The following is a 12,688-nucleotide window of genomic DNA, read 5'->3' as shown; positions in this document are numbered from 1 at the left end:
GAAAATAGCCAACGTTGATGAAAGGAAGGGAGCCTGGCACCATCATATACTGCTGGAGGAAGTGTGAACTGTTACAAACTAACTGCACAGCAATCTCAAGGTGTGACAAGCCTGAAGTTTGGACACAATCTATGGTGCAGTAATTGCAATTCTAATGCAATTCTAAATACTTTTTCCTAATAATTGAGTTCAGGCAGTAATAAAGGTGGTCAAAGGAATCCCCAGCCCCCTTTTTTAGGAAAAGCCCAGAGCAACTTAACAGTGCAAAGAGAGGGAACTGGTAGAGTAAGTTATGACACCATCCTAAGAAGGAATAGTGTACAACTAATTAAGTACAGAAATGGATTTGATGGAGAAAAAAGGTCGACAGTGGATTGAGTTTTTAAAAGGTTACCAAGTGACATGGATGGTTATAATCCATTTTGCAAATATTATGTATACCATGACCAATATCAGCACAGCAGAAACAGGTCTGGGCAGTGTCCTCCAAGATGTTAACAATGGTTACCTCTCTAGGTGGGGTGCTGATTTGGCAAAGTTTGTTTTATTCTTTGGGCTTATCTACAATTTTTGTTTTTTTCTACTGTGAATATGTGTACTTACGAAATAAGGTTAAGCAATTTTTAAAAAGGCAATGCTGCCCCATGGCTGGTTAAGCTCCAAGCAGACCGCTGGGTAATTCCCATGATGCCATCGCCAAGGCAGAGTTTTCAGGGCTGAGAGGTCCTGGCGCCCTTGGCTAGCACCAAGCAACATGCAAAGAATCACCTCCATCTACTTGCATGCACCACAGCCCCAACAGCCCCACTCTGCTGTTAGCTGCTCTGTGCGGCCAGTGCTGACATCTGTCTTGACTGCTGAGCCACAGTGTCAAGTGTCTACCAGGCACTGAGCTCGCTCTGGGAACAAACCAGCGAGTTAGGATATGTAGCAGGGGGTGCAGAGGGGGAAGCAGGAAGCAGTCAGAGAAGGCCTCCAGGGCGATTCTAGCATCCAGAGAAAGGCCGTAAGGCTGGACAGCATGCCAGGCATAACTGGGGAAGGGCAGAAAACACAGGCAAGGCCAGGCAGAGAAACCCCAGCTTCCTCCTGAATGCAGCAGGGAGACGCTGCTGGGCTTTAGAAAGAGTTCTCCTGCAGCAAGTGGATGCCAGATCATAGGTAGAGGGCCTGGCCAAAAGAACAGCAGTGGGGAGGTGATGGCTACCACTCAAGAGAGAGATTAGCAAGGTGCCAGCACTGTGGAGGGAGGACAAGGGAAGATCAGGAGCCTTAAACTCAAAGGCCTGGACAGGACCTGGTCAATAGTGCAGTAGAGTGGCAGAGCACCAGTAGAGAGGCCAAGTGGTAGTTCTGGATTCCCTTCTCAGCATCACACCACCATGGTGGCCAAGTGGGTGAAGGAAAGGCACAAGGGAATTCACTGGGTCAAACTGAGCTGACCAAGGCTGGGAAGGAAAGGGCTGAGAAGGAAAGGAAAGGGAAAGACCATGGAGTACCTATTTAATTAAAATTATTTGTTTAACTGGGTCTTTTCCAGCAGAGATGAGTGGTAAGCTGCATGCATGACTGACAGACACTTCTGGCTCTTCAACCTCTAAGTACCTATTTGGGAGACTTAATGTGCTTGGAGGAAAACCAACAGACATTGACCCTAGGGCAGGAACCACAGCATGTTAATGTAGCTGCCCCCAGGAGCGGTGCAGATACCACTTCAAGAGGAGATAGTGATGGAGCCTGTGCTTAAAAGGACCCTCACACCAGTAACATAGGGAATGAAATAAATCAGCAGCCGTGACAGCCATGAACAACCACCTTACCACTGCGATTTGGCCCTGGCCTGGCATGAAAATTTCCCCTCTTAACACAGGATACAGTCGGCTTTACCCACAGCATTTAAGTTTACTTTTCTGGACTGGGTTCAATACAATGAAGGTGAAAAGGCAGTAAGAACCTAAAGAGTTCTGCAGTAAGTTGTTGGTCTAAAAAAAGGGGGTAGGGTCTGTTCGAGATGATGAGAGACTTACTAGCCTAAGAACCAACAGCAGCATGGTGACTGACGGACCTTGACTTGTACCAGAAACAAACAAAAACCCTGGAAACAGGTGGTTTTTTGTTTTCTTGGAGTTTTTTTAGAAAATTGGGGAAATCAATGTTAATTCTCTGAGGCAAGAAACAATATTGTAGTTATGCAAGAAAATTTTCATACTTTTTAGAGACATATAGAAGTACATAGGGGAAAAGGCATGGTCACTGGGATCTGCTGTAAAGTATTTTAGTGAAGAACAAAGAAGGAAAGGGAATAGATATGAGAAAATGTAGCAAAATTGTTGAGTCTGGAGGACAGGAACAGAGATTCATTTTACTACTGTCCTATTCTACTTAAATTCCATTGTAGATCATTTTAATACAGATTCAAATACTCTGAGTAGCTGATGAATAACTGATCCCATGAATTAGCCTGCCAAGACCTATGGGCAGCAAACTCTGACTGCTCCCCACGATCCCAAATCATTCACGGGACAGCTGCTGCCTATTTCAAAGTCTGTTTCTGTAGCTGTAAAGTGGGGATCTTAACAATTCTTACCTTATAAGGTTGTTTTGAGGATGTAATGAATTAGTACATGTCATGAGTCTAGAACACACCTGGCAGTTTCACAGCAAGGACTCAAACAAGGACGTTGTAATTTTATCACCAAGATCACTGGGTTCTTGTGAAGGTCAAAAGAGGGTCTCCCAGTAAGGTGCTTGGTCAGTGCTTTGCAAGTGGAGAGCACTCAGCAAATGTTAGCTACTGAGCACCAAGAAAACCAGCTTTGGAGATAGAGAGCGAGAGTTTGTTAGCAATATTTTATACATTTAATTCTCAAAACTAAAACTACCTTACAAGATAGGAACTACTATTACCCCAATTTTATACATGTGGATTTAGAAAGAACTGTCTAAGTCTTAGATCTGAAATTTAATGGTCGTGAAACCTTATACCATCCCTTAACCTCTCTGAGTGTCCTCATTTTCATCTGTGATATAAACACTCCTCTCCTACTTTCCACTCCCACCGCCATAAAGCCTAAGTGACATAACTTAGGTACTATGCATAGCAAAAAGGAGGCGTGCCACCAGTTCAGCGGGGTTCTTATCCCAGACATCCATCCCAGAAAAGCCCGGCCACAAGGCCGAGGAAAGCCACAGCATCTCCAAATGTGCAACAGAGACTGTAGTCTCTGCTCCCTCTAACCTTAAAGGTTATCATGAAATAAACTACAGGATTTTGCAAAGTATGAGATGCATCTGAGGTAAAGAAACAAACCTTTAGCAAACATACCAGAAGCAGTACACAAAGTAGAGGCAGAAAAGGTAGAATGAGATGGGGGTGAAGGGGGTGAAAGTGAAAGTGATGGTGATGGTAGAAGTGATGGTGGAGGTGGAGGTGGAGGTGCGGGTGGTAGAGGTGGTGGGGATAGAGGTAGTGGTGATGGTGAAAGTGGAGATGATGGTGGAGGGGGCAGTGGTGGTGGAGGTAAGGGTGGTGAAGGTGGTGGCTGTGGAGGTGATGGTAGAAGTGGCAGTGGTGGTGAAGGTAAGGGTGGTGAAGGTGGTGGCTGTGGAGGTGATGGTAGAAGTGGCAGTGGTGGTGAAGGTAAGGGTGGTGAAGGTGGTGGCTGTGGAGGTGATGGTGGAGGCGGCAGTGGTGGTGAAGGTAAGGGTGGTGAAGGTGGTGGCTGTGGAGGTGATGGTAGAAGTGGCAGTGGTGGTGGAGGTAAGGGTGGTGAAGGTGGTGGCTGTGGAGGTGATGGTGGAGGGGGCAGTGGTGGTGGAGGTAAGGGTGGTGAAGGTGGTGGCTGTGGAGGTGATGGTGGAGGGGGCAGTGGTGGTGGAGGTAAGGGTGGTGAAGGTGGTGGCTGTGGAGGTGATGGTGGAGGGGGCAGTGGTGGTGGAGGTAAGGGTGGTGAAGGTGGTGGCTGTGGAGGTGATGGTGGAGGCGGCAGTGGTGGTGGAGGTAAGGGTGGTGAAGGTGGTGGCTGTGGAGGTGATGGTGGAGGCGGCAGTGGTGGTGGAGGTAAGGGTGGTGAAGGTGGTGGCTGTGGAGGTGATGGCGGAGGTGGAAGTGGTGGAGTTGGAGGTGGGGGATAGGGGTGAGGTAATCATTGTAGAGGTGGAGGTGGGGTGATGGAAGTCAAGGTATAAAAGCATCTAATTCTAGCACCTATAATTAACAACAACTCTCACCCTATAGTAAAAAAAAATCTATAAGACTAATGGACAGAGCAGCAAGAAATCAGAGTCCTAGTTATATTATTAACTAGTTATATGACCTCTGGGGATGATGAGAGTAATGGCAGTTACACTGTATAGCTGGCTGGTAACAGTAATGGCAGCTACATTTATACTATAATATATTACAATAGACTAGGTTCTATGTTATGCCCTTTATCATCTTGAAAATATAATTATTACTGTCCCCTGTAAAAATAAGACACTCAAGGCTCTAGGACTTAAGTGACTTGATCATGCCTATAAAGCCAATGGGTGGTGAAGTTTAATTCAAACCCAGGTAGCCCTAGATCTAAAAACCCAGATTACCAAGTGAGTCTCAAACCACTTAGCCACCTTTGGGGCCTTTTTTTTTTTAATCTGTGAAAATAACTGAATTGAAGCAATGGTTCTCGATTTCTTTGATCTTTCCTCCTTTCTCACTGATTACCCTTATCAAAGGCCCTGGGTCCCATTGGCATGGGCATAAAAAGCCCATCCTTGCTAAGAAAGGCCATTCTAGATCTCTTAGCAATATGCTCTTTCACTTATCACTACTGTACACTATTGAGAACATACAAAATGGTCATTTTTATGCTGGTACCATTACCGAAAAGTGGCACTAGTGGAGTAACTGGTGTGCAGGTGCCCTTCTTTACCTCACCTGGTGGAGAACTTCTGGGCTCAATAATCTTTAGAAGCCCTCTGAGCTCAGAACTTTTCGCCAGCTCAGCAGGTAAAGACTGCTCCCCATGGTGATCGGGGGAGACAGGGCCAATTGCTTGCTGTACTGTTTTCAGGTCACTGTTATCTGTTCCCTCCTCTGAATTCCCACTGCTCTGGCAGCTTCTCTCTGCAGGCGTGTCACATTGGGAATACTTGCCTTGTCTCAGTCTCGCATCCTAAATGGTGAGCATGTCTTTTAGTCTCTGGTACAGACTTTGGGCCTGACACAGAACAAGCCTCCCCACACTCAGGAGAAATGTCTGCTGGCCCTTAGAGGGGTTGGCGATCAGCACTTCTTCCAACAACACACAGCACTCACCACGCAGCTGGGAATCCACTCCACCACCGAGCGGAAGGTTGACTCCTCTGAGAACGCTTCTCCCAGGTAAAAGTGGCCCTTCTCATTGCACACCCTCCAACCATCTTTGGAAATGGCTTCCCACGGATCCTCCTCAGACACACATTATGAATTCTCCTACTCTCACAAATGGGCTCAATGACTCCCTCTTAGACTACAATGTTCTCTCTTTGTTTGCGGACCCAAATAACCCTACATGTAACAGCTTCAGTCTCCACTGCAATCTCGAAAAGGCTCGTTCAACGAAACTCACATGTCTTTCAAAGCAATTAAGAGGCCTCTTCTCATTCCTAGTCCTCTCTGACCTGCAGCCTTGACACTGTCAACTGCGTTCTCCTGAAGCTTTTCTTCCTGAGCTGATTCTGGAGGCAGCATGATGCGGGGGAAAGAGGGGACACACCGGAGCTCTGACTTCACCCAGCAGCTGAATGGCCTCTGGTGGCTTTGTTTCACCTGATCCCAACTTCTTCATTTGTAAAATGTGTAATACAATCCACCTTGCAGGGTTGCTGCAAAGATAAGTGATAACTTATGTAAAAGAGCCTCGCACGCAGCACATGCTCATAAAAATTGTAGTGATTGTCATCTTGTAGGACACAGAACTCTGTCTGACACTTCTCTCATCTGCTGGTCTGCTCTACTTCTTATGGGCATACTTAGAATTACTCAAGTATAGTGGCTCACTTCAATTTTTCTCTTAATTATTCTTCTGGATATCCCAGCTCCAATCTCTCTCCAACTTACAGCCCTTTAAGAACTCCCAACATTATCCTAAAGGAAGGCCACACTTGTCAGCCAGTCTCCAAGTTCCCTCACAGTCTGATCCCAACCTATTTTTACAGCTTACCACCCACTGCCAACTGTTACATGGAGCACCTTGGCTGAGGTCGGCATCCACTTCTCCATGTCCTGCTCATTCTCTAAACACAGCTTCTACCAAAAGCCTTTTGGGCAAGAGCTTCCCCCTTTTCTTCCTGGATGCCCACTGTGTATACTTTCCTACTTGTGCACACACACTTTCCTTTCATTATTCTTGCAAACATTTACTGAGCACCTATTGCATGCTGAACATTGTATCCCTAGCTCTTAGTGAAAAGTCACCCTGATGAATCAGACCAACAAGAACTTTGAGCTCCTAGACCTTCCCAGTCTGGGAGGGGAGAAAACCACACAGGCAGGGAACCACAAGACAGTGTGGTGAGTGCTAGAACACATGACAGGGACGCAAGGCCTAGAGGTGTGCAGAAGAGGGAGTGGGTGATTCTATTCGTGCCTGAGGGCAGGCCTGCCTTCCTCAGCTGCATCCAACTTTTTACTAAGTATGACATACTGGCAGAAAAGTGTAAACTCCACTAAGCACAGCTTGATGAGCTCTCACCACTGAGCACACCTGTGTAACCAGCAACCAGGTCAAGGAAAGGAAACTTGCCCCACCCCACAAGCCCCCTGCATGTTCCCTTAGTCACTACTATCCTTAAAAGGTAAGTATCCCTCTTGCTGACACCCCAGATTAGTTTTGCTGTGACTGAAAGTCCTATAAATGGGCCCATCCAATGTGCACACACTGTTCTCAGTCTGGCGCTTTTGCTCAGTGCTCTGTGGGTGAGTGTCCCACATCTCTGCCTGGTGCTGAAGCTTGTTCACTGTCCCTGCACGAGCCTCCATGGTGACAACTACTATAATGTATCTATCCTACTGTTGACAGTTTGGGGCTATTATGAATGATGCAGTAATGACCATTGTACAGTGTTTCTTCTAGGGACACACTTCTTTTGGGTACACCACTGCTGGTCACAGGGTATGCCTACGTTCAGCTTTAACAGACACTGGATAGCAGTTTTCCAAAGGGGCTTTGCCAATTTATACCACATCAGCAGTGTCTGAGAGCTTGGGTTAAACCACAGCCTTACCTGCACTTGGTGGTATCCTTTGTTCCCATGTCAGCACTTCTACTGAGTGTATTTAGCCTCATGGCTGTGCCGACATTCTTGCAATGTCTGCGAAGCTGGGTCCTTTTCATATGTTTCCGACCAGTGGGCCATCTTCTCTCATGAAGTAGAATTCCTGTATTAAACTCCCCTTTTCTGAGCCCCAGAGCAGCTCCTATTTTCCTGACAGGCTCTAACTGGCCCCTGCCCTGAGACACCAGGCAGGGAGCTATTTAGTGCTGTCACTGAGAAGGCTGTAGGACTGGCAGGATCACATGACAGTGGTTCCTTAAAAAAAGAAAGCCAGAGTAGAAGCAAAGACAAAAACAGGAGGGAAGGCTGGGATGATGTGTACACCAACAGGAAGGAAGCAAGATCTACATTCTAGGGGAAAGAGCCCGAAATAGAGAAAGAACACTTGTATTTCCCAGTTTCTTCCTTTCTCCCTGCCTCAGTCTTTGAAGCTAGACTCCCAAAATGCCCCCTCCACTTCGAAGGTTCTGAATATGGAAAAAAATGAGACTATTTTTACACAACTGGAAGGTCTTCTGGTCATATGCAGCTGGCACATGGGCACCCTCCCATCTGGGGACCTAATCTTCAACATCCCCGCCCCCCTTCCAAACTGGACTTTGAATTTCGAGAAGCAGGAACCACAACTGTCTGAACTATCTCTGGGTATTTAGCAGAATTAAACAAATGTGAGATTAATGAATGGCTACACATTAATTAAATAAGGGGAAAGAGGGTGGAAGCAACATGAAAGACAACTGAAAACTTCTATCTCAGGTGCTTTTACAGAAAAGACTATTCATCCCCAAAGCAACGGGCAGGCTGAGTCTTAAAATTCCGGTTTTAAAGCTAAGGGAACTGAAGCTATGGAATTTAAACAACTTGCTCAGTGTCATAAGGCTGTTAAATTACTGAGGCAGAACTAAGGCTGAGGTCTGCTGGACTCCAAAGCCCGTTCGTCTCCCCACCATACCTGCCCCCATGGTGGAGGGCAGAAGAGCTCAGCAGCTATCAGCGTCTGGTACAGAGCCACTCAGCACAAGTCACCCTTAGCCCCATGGGAGCTGAATCGACATGTGATATGGGTGGGCGCCAACATTTTTGCAGATGTTACCCTGTCTAATGCCCCCACCTATTCCCTGAAAGAATTATTATCTCCATTTTACAGATGAAGAAACCAAGATGTGAGAAGGCAAAGTGGCTGCAAAGTGCGATGATACGAGCTGCATGCAGGCCCAGGCCCATCATTAACCTGCGCTGCCCTCTGCTTCACAGCTTGCATGTGAACACCATATGTGGGGTATGCTTCCAGGGGCACAAGACCCTCACAAGGCACCTCCAACAGCTCATTGCTCTCTGTGGGGAAACGGAAAACACCCCTTACTTAGAACTTGCAGTGTGGGCGTGAGGCACAATTACTCAGAAAGATTATAAAGCATAGCAGCCCTACAAAATGTGATTTCCGCACTTAAGAACAATCATCTAGGGAATAAATACTGCAGTACAAAGGGGTCAAGAAGTTTCCTCCTCCTTGAAAATGAGTCTGGATTCTGTACAGGCTTTCCCCATAGGCTGAGCACAATGGGCCAGCCCTCGAGGTAGGTATCCTACAGCAGGGGCCGAGCCCCGAGGCCTCCAAGAGCCCAGGCCTCTGCCTCCCCTATCCCAACCTTTTCTCACCTGTAACCAAACATCCAACAATTTGGGGTGGTTGAGGATGATTCAACAACTGTTCCAAGTCTCCCCCTGAACAGGTTTCCGCCATCAATTTCTAAACTTAAAAGGAATGGGGGGGGGGGGAGGAGGAAAGGAGCTCAATGATTGGAAGGCCCTGAAGCTGTGTGCACAGGAACTGAAATGTTAAGGTCTGAGAGTATTCAACAAATGAAGGCAGAATTATATAAAAGCAACAGTTAATAAAAGAGACTGTCGGATGCTGTGCTGTCATGCTCCCAAGTCCTTACAGGAATAAAATTATCCAGAGAAAAATGGAAAACTTTTTCCAAAACTGATACAATTAAGCCTTTGACCGCGCCTCCTTGATTCCCTTTCTCCAGCGCCCTCCATGCCCCAGCTCCCTCGCCAGTCTCCAGTTTCCGAGGTGCTGGGGGTCCTTTCCTTCTTTGTATTATCACCAGCAAAATGCTGTTGTTTTAAGAGTTATTAAGGTGATACTGTTTTTGCGCCTCCTTCTGGAGGCATTCAATAACTGTTCACAAAGACCTAGGAAAACCTCATTAACAACATAAAAGCCTACATCTGCGTACATGAGGAGTTTGGACTTCACTTTATGAGTGGGGCGACCAGATGAAAAAGAAGGGCTCATCCAGGAGAATTTCCTTTCCTTCAGAAAAGCAGAGAACTGGTTTTAAGGAGGAGAACTATAATAGAGAAGGGAGAGGAGAGTGATGAGGGGAAAACAGATTTTAGGGGAGGAAAAAAGCTGTGAGGCTACTTGCCTTCCACCCCAAACAGACACATGCCAAACCCAGAGAGGAAAATGCAGGAGGAGCACAGCAGGAGACCGTAAAATTGCACACATAACAACAAAAAATCTGTGCTTATGAACATATGGGCAACTGTGATAATTAGAGCTATGGCTGGTGGAATTTTTTACCCTTTTCCAGGATCTCAAATCACAATCCTTGTCATTACGGCTATAGTCAAACCTGGGAGGAGTGTTCCGGGAAATATGTGCTTGTTAAGGCCCACCTCTGCAGGCAGCTCGAGGGGCCCGGCCAACCCTCGGCACCACAGGCTGTCACCATCAGCACTTTGAGTTCACATCACAATTCTGGTGGTCCCCTGAACACCTCAAAGAGGGTGGACAGGTGGGGGTGTCCACTAAGCAGGAAGGAAACACCCTCATGTCCCCACATTTCTGCCAGGCTCCAGGGTGGCATGCCACAGGAGAAAACCCCTATGAAAATCAAGCCCCTCAAGCAAATTGTCAATTTCAAAGCTCCAAACCGTGACAAACGATTCTCAAAGATTTGCCTGCAATAAGCTGATGGCTCGGGTTGCTTGGCATGCTGTCTCAGGCAGGAGCGAGAACAAATTTTTTTACCCTCCCAACCATCCCCTCCCACGTTTTAAGCCGTTTCTTTGAAAAATAATCTGTCACAATCAACAAATGAACACCCCCCACCCAAGTAAGCAAGTTAACAAATGAATTTTCAAGAATTGCTGTAGGCTTTTAAAAAAAGAAAGATGACATGTCTTTGAATCTCACTCATTTCAAAGGCTGAGCCTTAGAAAAGGAGCATAGCCGTGGTACACTTTGATCTCCCTGACTCCCAGGAGAAAATCAATAATACAACTTTAATATATTTGTATAGCAAGACTTCACGTTATTATTATTTTTACCCAATGCGGCTTAACTAAAGCAAGAAAGGTATACTGGGTCTCAGCACCGCCCTGTGGTGCAATGATTTTTTTCTAAAATAGAACTATAACAAGCGAGCTCATTCAACAAAAAGATCTCTGTGACTGCCGCTTGTTGGCAGTTTGGGGGTGCCGGCTCGCTGTGGCGCACAGGAGGGCATGTCCACAGGGTCACTGGCTATTGGGGCGAATGAGCATTGAGGCCTATGGGTTCCTCTCTCCCCAACAGGGCAGCTAGGACCTGGCCCCCAAAACGGCAGCCAAGTCCCAGCCTTACCTTCCTCTCAATGTGCTCCAGCTGCTCCTTATAGAAGGTGTGGCACCTCAGCTCCGCCTCTTGGCTCTCCAGGTCCCTGGCCTAGTTGGAAGAGAACAAAGCCCGTGTTAACCAGAAGCGGCTGGGCCGGGGCTGCCAGGAGAAACCCATGACGATTTCTGCTCACGGTGACATTAATAATGAGAAGAGTGCGAACGAGCTGAAACCTATGCCATGCTAGACCGCTTACCTGTCTTGTTTTTAATTTCCACCACAAAAGTTAAAGGTAGGTCATTGCTGGAACCCTTTTGCAGATGACCAGCACTAACATTTACTGAATGCTTACTAGTGCGTGTGCCATGTTCTGGAACAAGTGCCTCCCGCAGATTCTTTCATCTGATCCAATTTCTCTAAAAGGTGGGTAGGATTATTACAATCCCCTATTACAGATGAAAAAACAGAGGAGCTCAGTGACCCAACGCTCCGAGCTGCGAGGGCAGAGCTGAGGTTTAGACCTCTGCAGATGCAGGGCATGGCTGGGAGCTGTTCTCTGGCCATGGAGTCCTTACACCTGGTACCACACCATGCCACTGACTTACTCTCTGGTTGTAAGAGGCAGGGGTGCCGAAATGCCCTCCTTCTGGTGAGGCAAACTCCCTGCCTTAGGAGTCAGGGATCTGAAAGGTGAGCATATCAGAACCCCAGAATCCTAGAGCTAGAGGGTACAGCTGCTCCCTCACCCACCTGATGGGGAACAAACAGAACTGTTGGTGCACACAGCTGAGGACCCTCCCTCATGGTCACCGTTAGGCTGAGGGGCTTGGTTAATCATCACAAACAACGTGGAGCCAGCTAACCTGGGGCTGAATCCACCCCACCCTTTAGCTGGGTGACCTCAATTTCCTAACTCCTCCAAGTTCCCACTAAGGTATAATATATAAACCTGGCATGGGACCCCACAGGACTCCGTAGAGGTTAAAGGAAACCCCACAGAAAGGGGCATGGTCACCACAGGTCACAACAATGGGACACCAACATCATGGCAAAGCGGGGTCTGAGAACTCCAGAAGACAAGCCTGGTGTTTGTAGGAGGAATAATGCCATCCATCTGCTCGCCGTCTGCCCTCTGTTCAGGGTCAAGTGTGCTTGGACACCATTCTAGGCTCCTGTGTGACTTAATCCTCATGAACCCAGGAGCTAGTCAACAACTGAGGTGGACCATGAACCTAAGTCAGGGTGATTCTGAGTCCTGGGCTTCTTCCTTCCAACCACACTACGGTATAAGTGCATGGGTTTGAACTGCTCCAAGTACCAGGTAGGACAAGAGCTGATATCTTTGAAAGCTCATATCCTCGGCATTGCTATCCTCCCTGGCATGAAACCTTTCTGAATCCAGAGCAGGAGTGGAGGTGGGAGGAAGGGTGAGGGTTGGTAATGAGGAGCTGATCACACGACAGCATCTGCAGAAAGGCTTGGGTTTAGAGGACCACACGGCTCCCAGGAAAGCTCCAGGCCAGCAGGGTGTGGCAACAGGCTGACCACCTAAGAATTCAGTTCTAATGCCAGCTGGATCACCAAGTAGCCTGTAAACTTGAGCATGTTGCTAGCCTTTTCTTGTGTATTTTCTCCTTACCTGTAGAATATAGAAGAGTAGTGACTTGGCTCCAGAGACAGCTGTAGAATATCTAAAAATGCCAAGAAGGCTTGTGGAATGCCTGTGGAATGCCAACACTTCAAAAAGAAAAAAACTAAATACAAACAGTGAGACTG

At 47.2% G+C, this 12,688-nt stretch overlaps 1 long non-coding RNA gene across 1 annotated transcript in view; it reads right to left on the bottom strand.

Annotated features, from left to right (window-relative positions):
- Positions 1-11,011, bottom strand: part of LOC148092660 (uncharacterized) — a 91,645-nt gene extending 80,634 nt beyond the window's left edge. The window contains exon 1 of the long non-coding RNA XR_015714795.1: positions 10,940-11,011. This is a non-coding gene — a long non-coding RNA (uncharacterized LOC148092660). The remainder of the gene's footprint in view (positions 1-10,939) is intronic.
- Positions 11,012-12,688: the final 1,677 nt, after the last annotated feature.

Source organism: Miniopterus natalensis, chromosome 7, assembly GCF_054644295.1.
Source record: "Miniopterus natalensis isolate mMinNat1 chromosome 7, mMinNat1.hap1, whole genome shotgun sequence".
Lineage (NCBI taxonomy): Eukaryota > Metazoa > Chordata > Mammalia > Chiroptera > Miniopteridae > Miniopterus > Miniopterus natalensis.
Note: the sequence above shows the minus strand (reverse complement) of the source record. Positions and strands in the feature narration are given on the sequence as shown.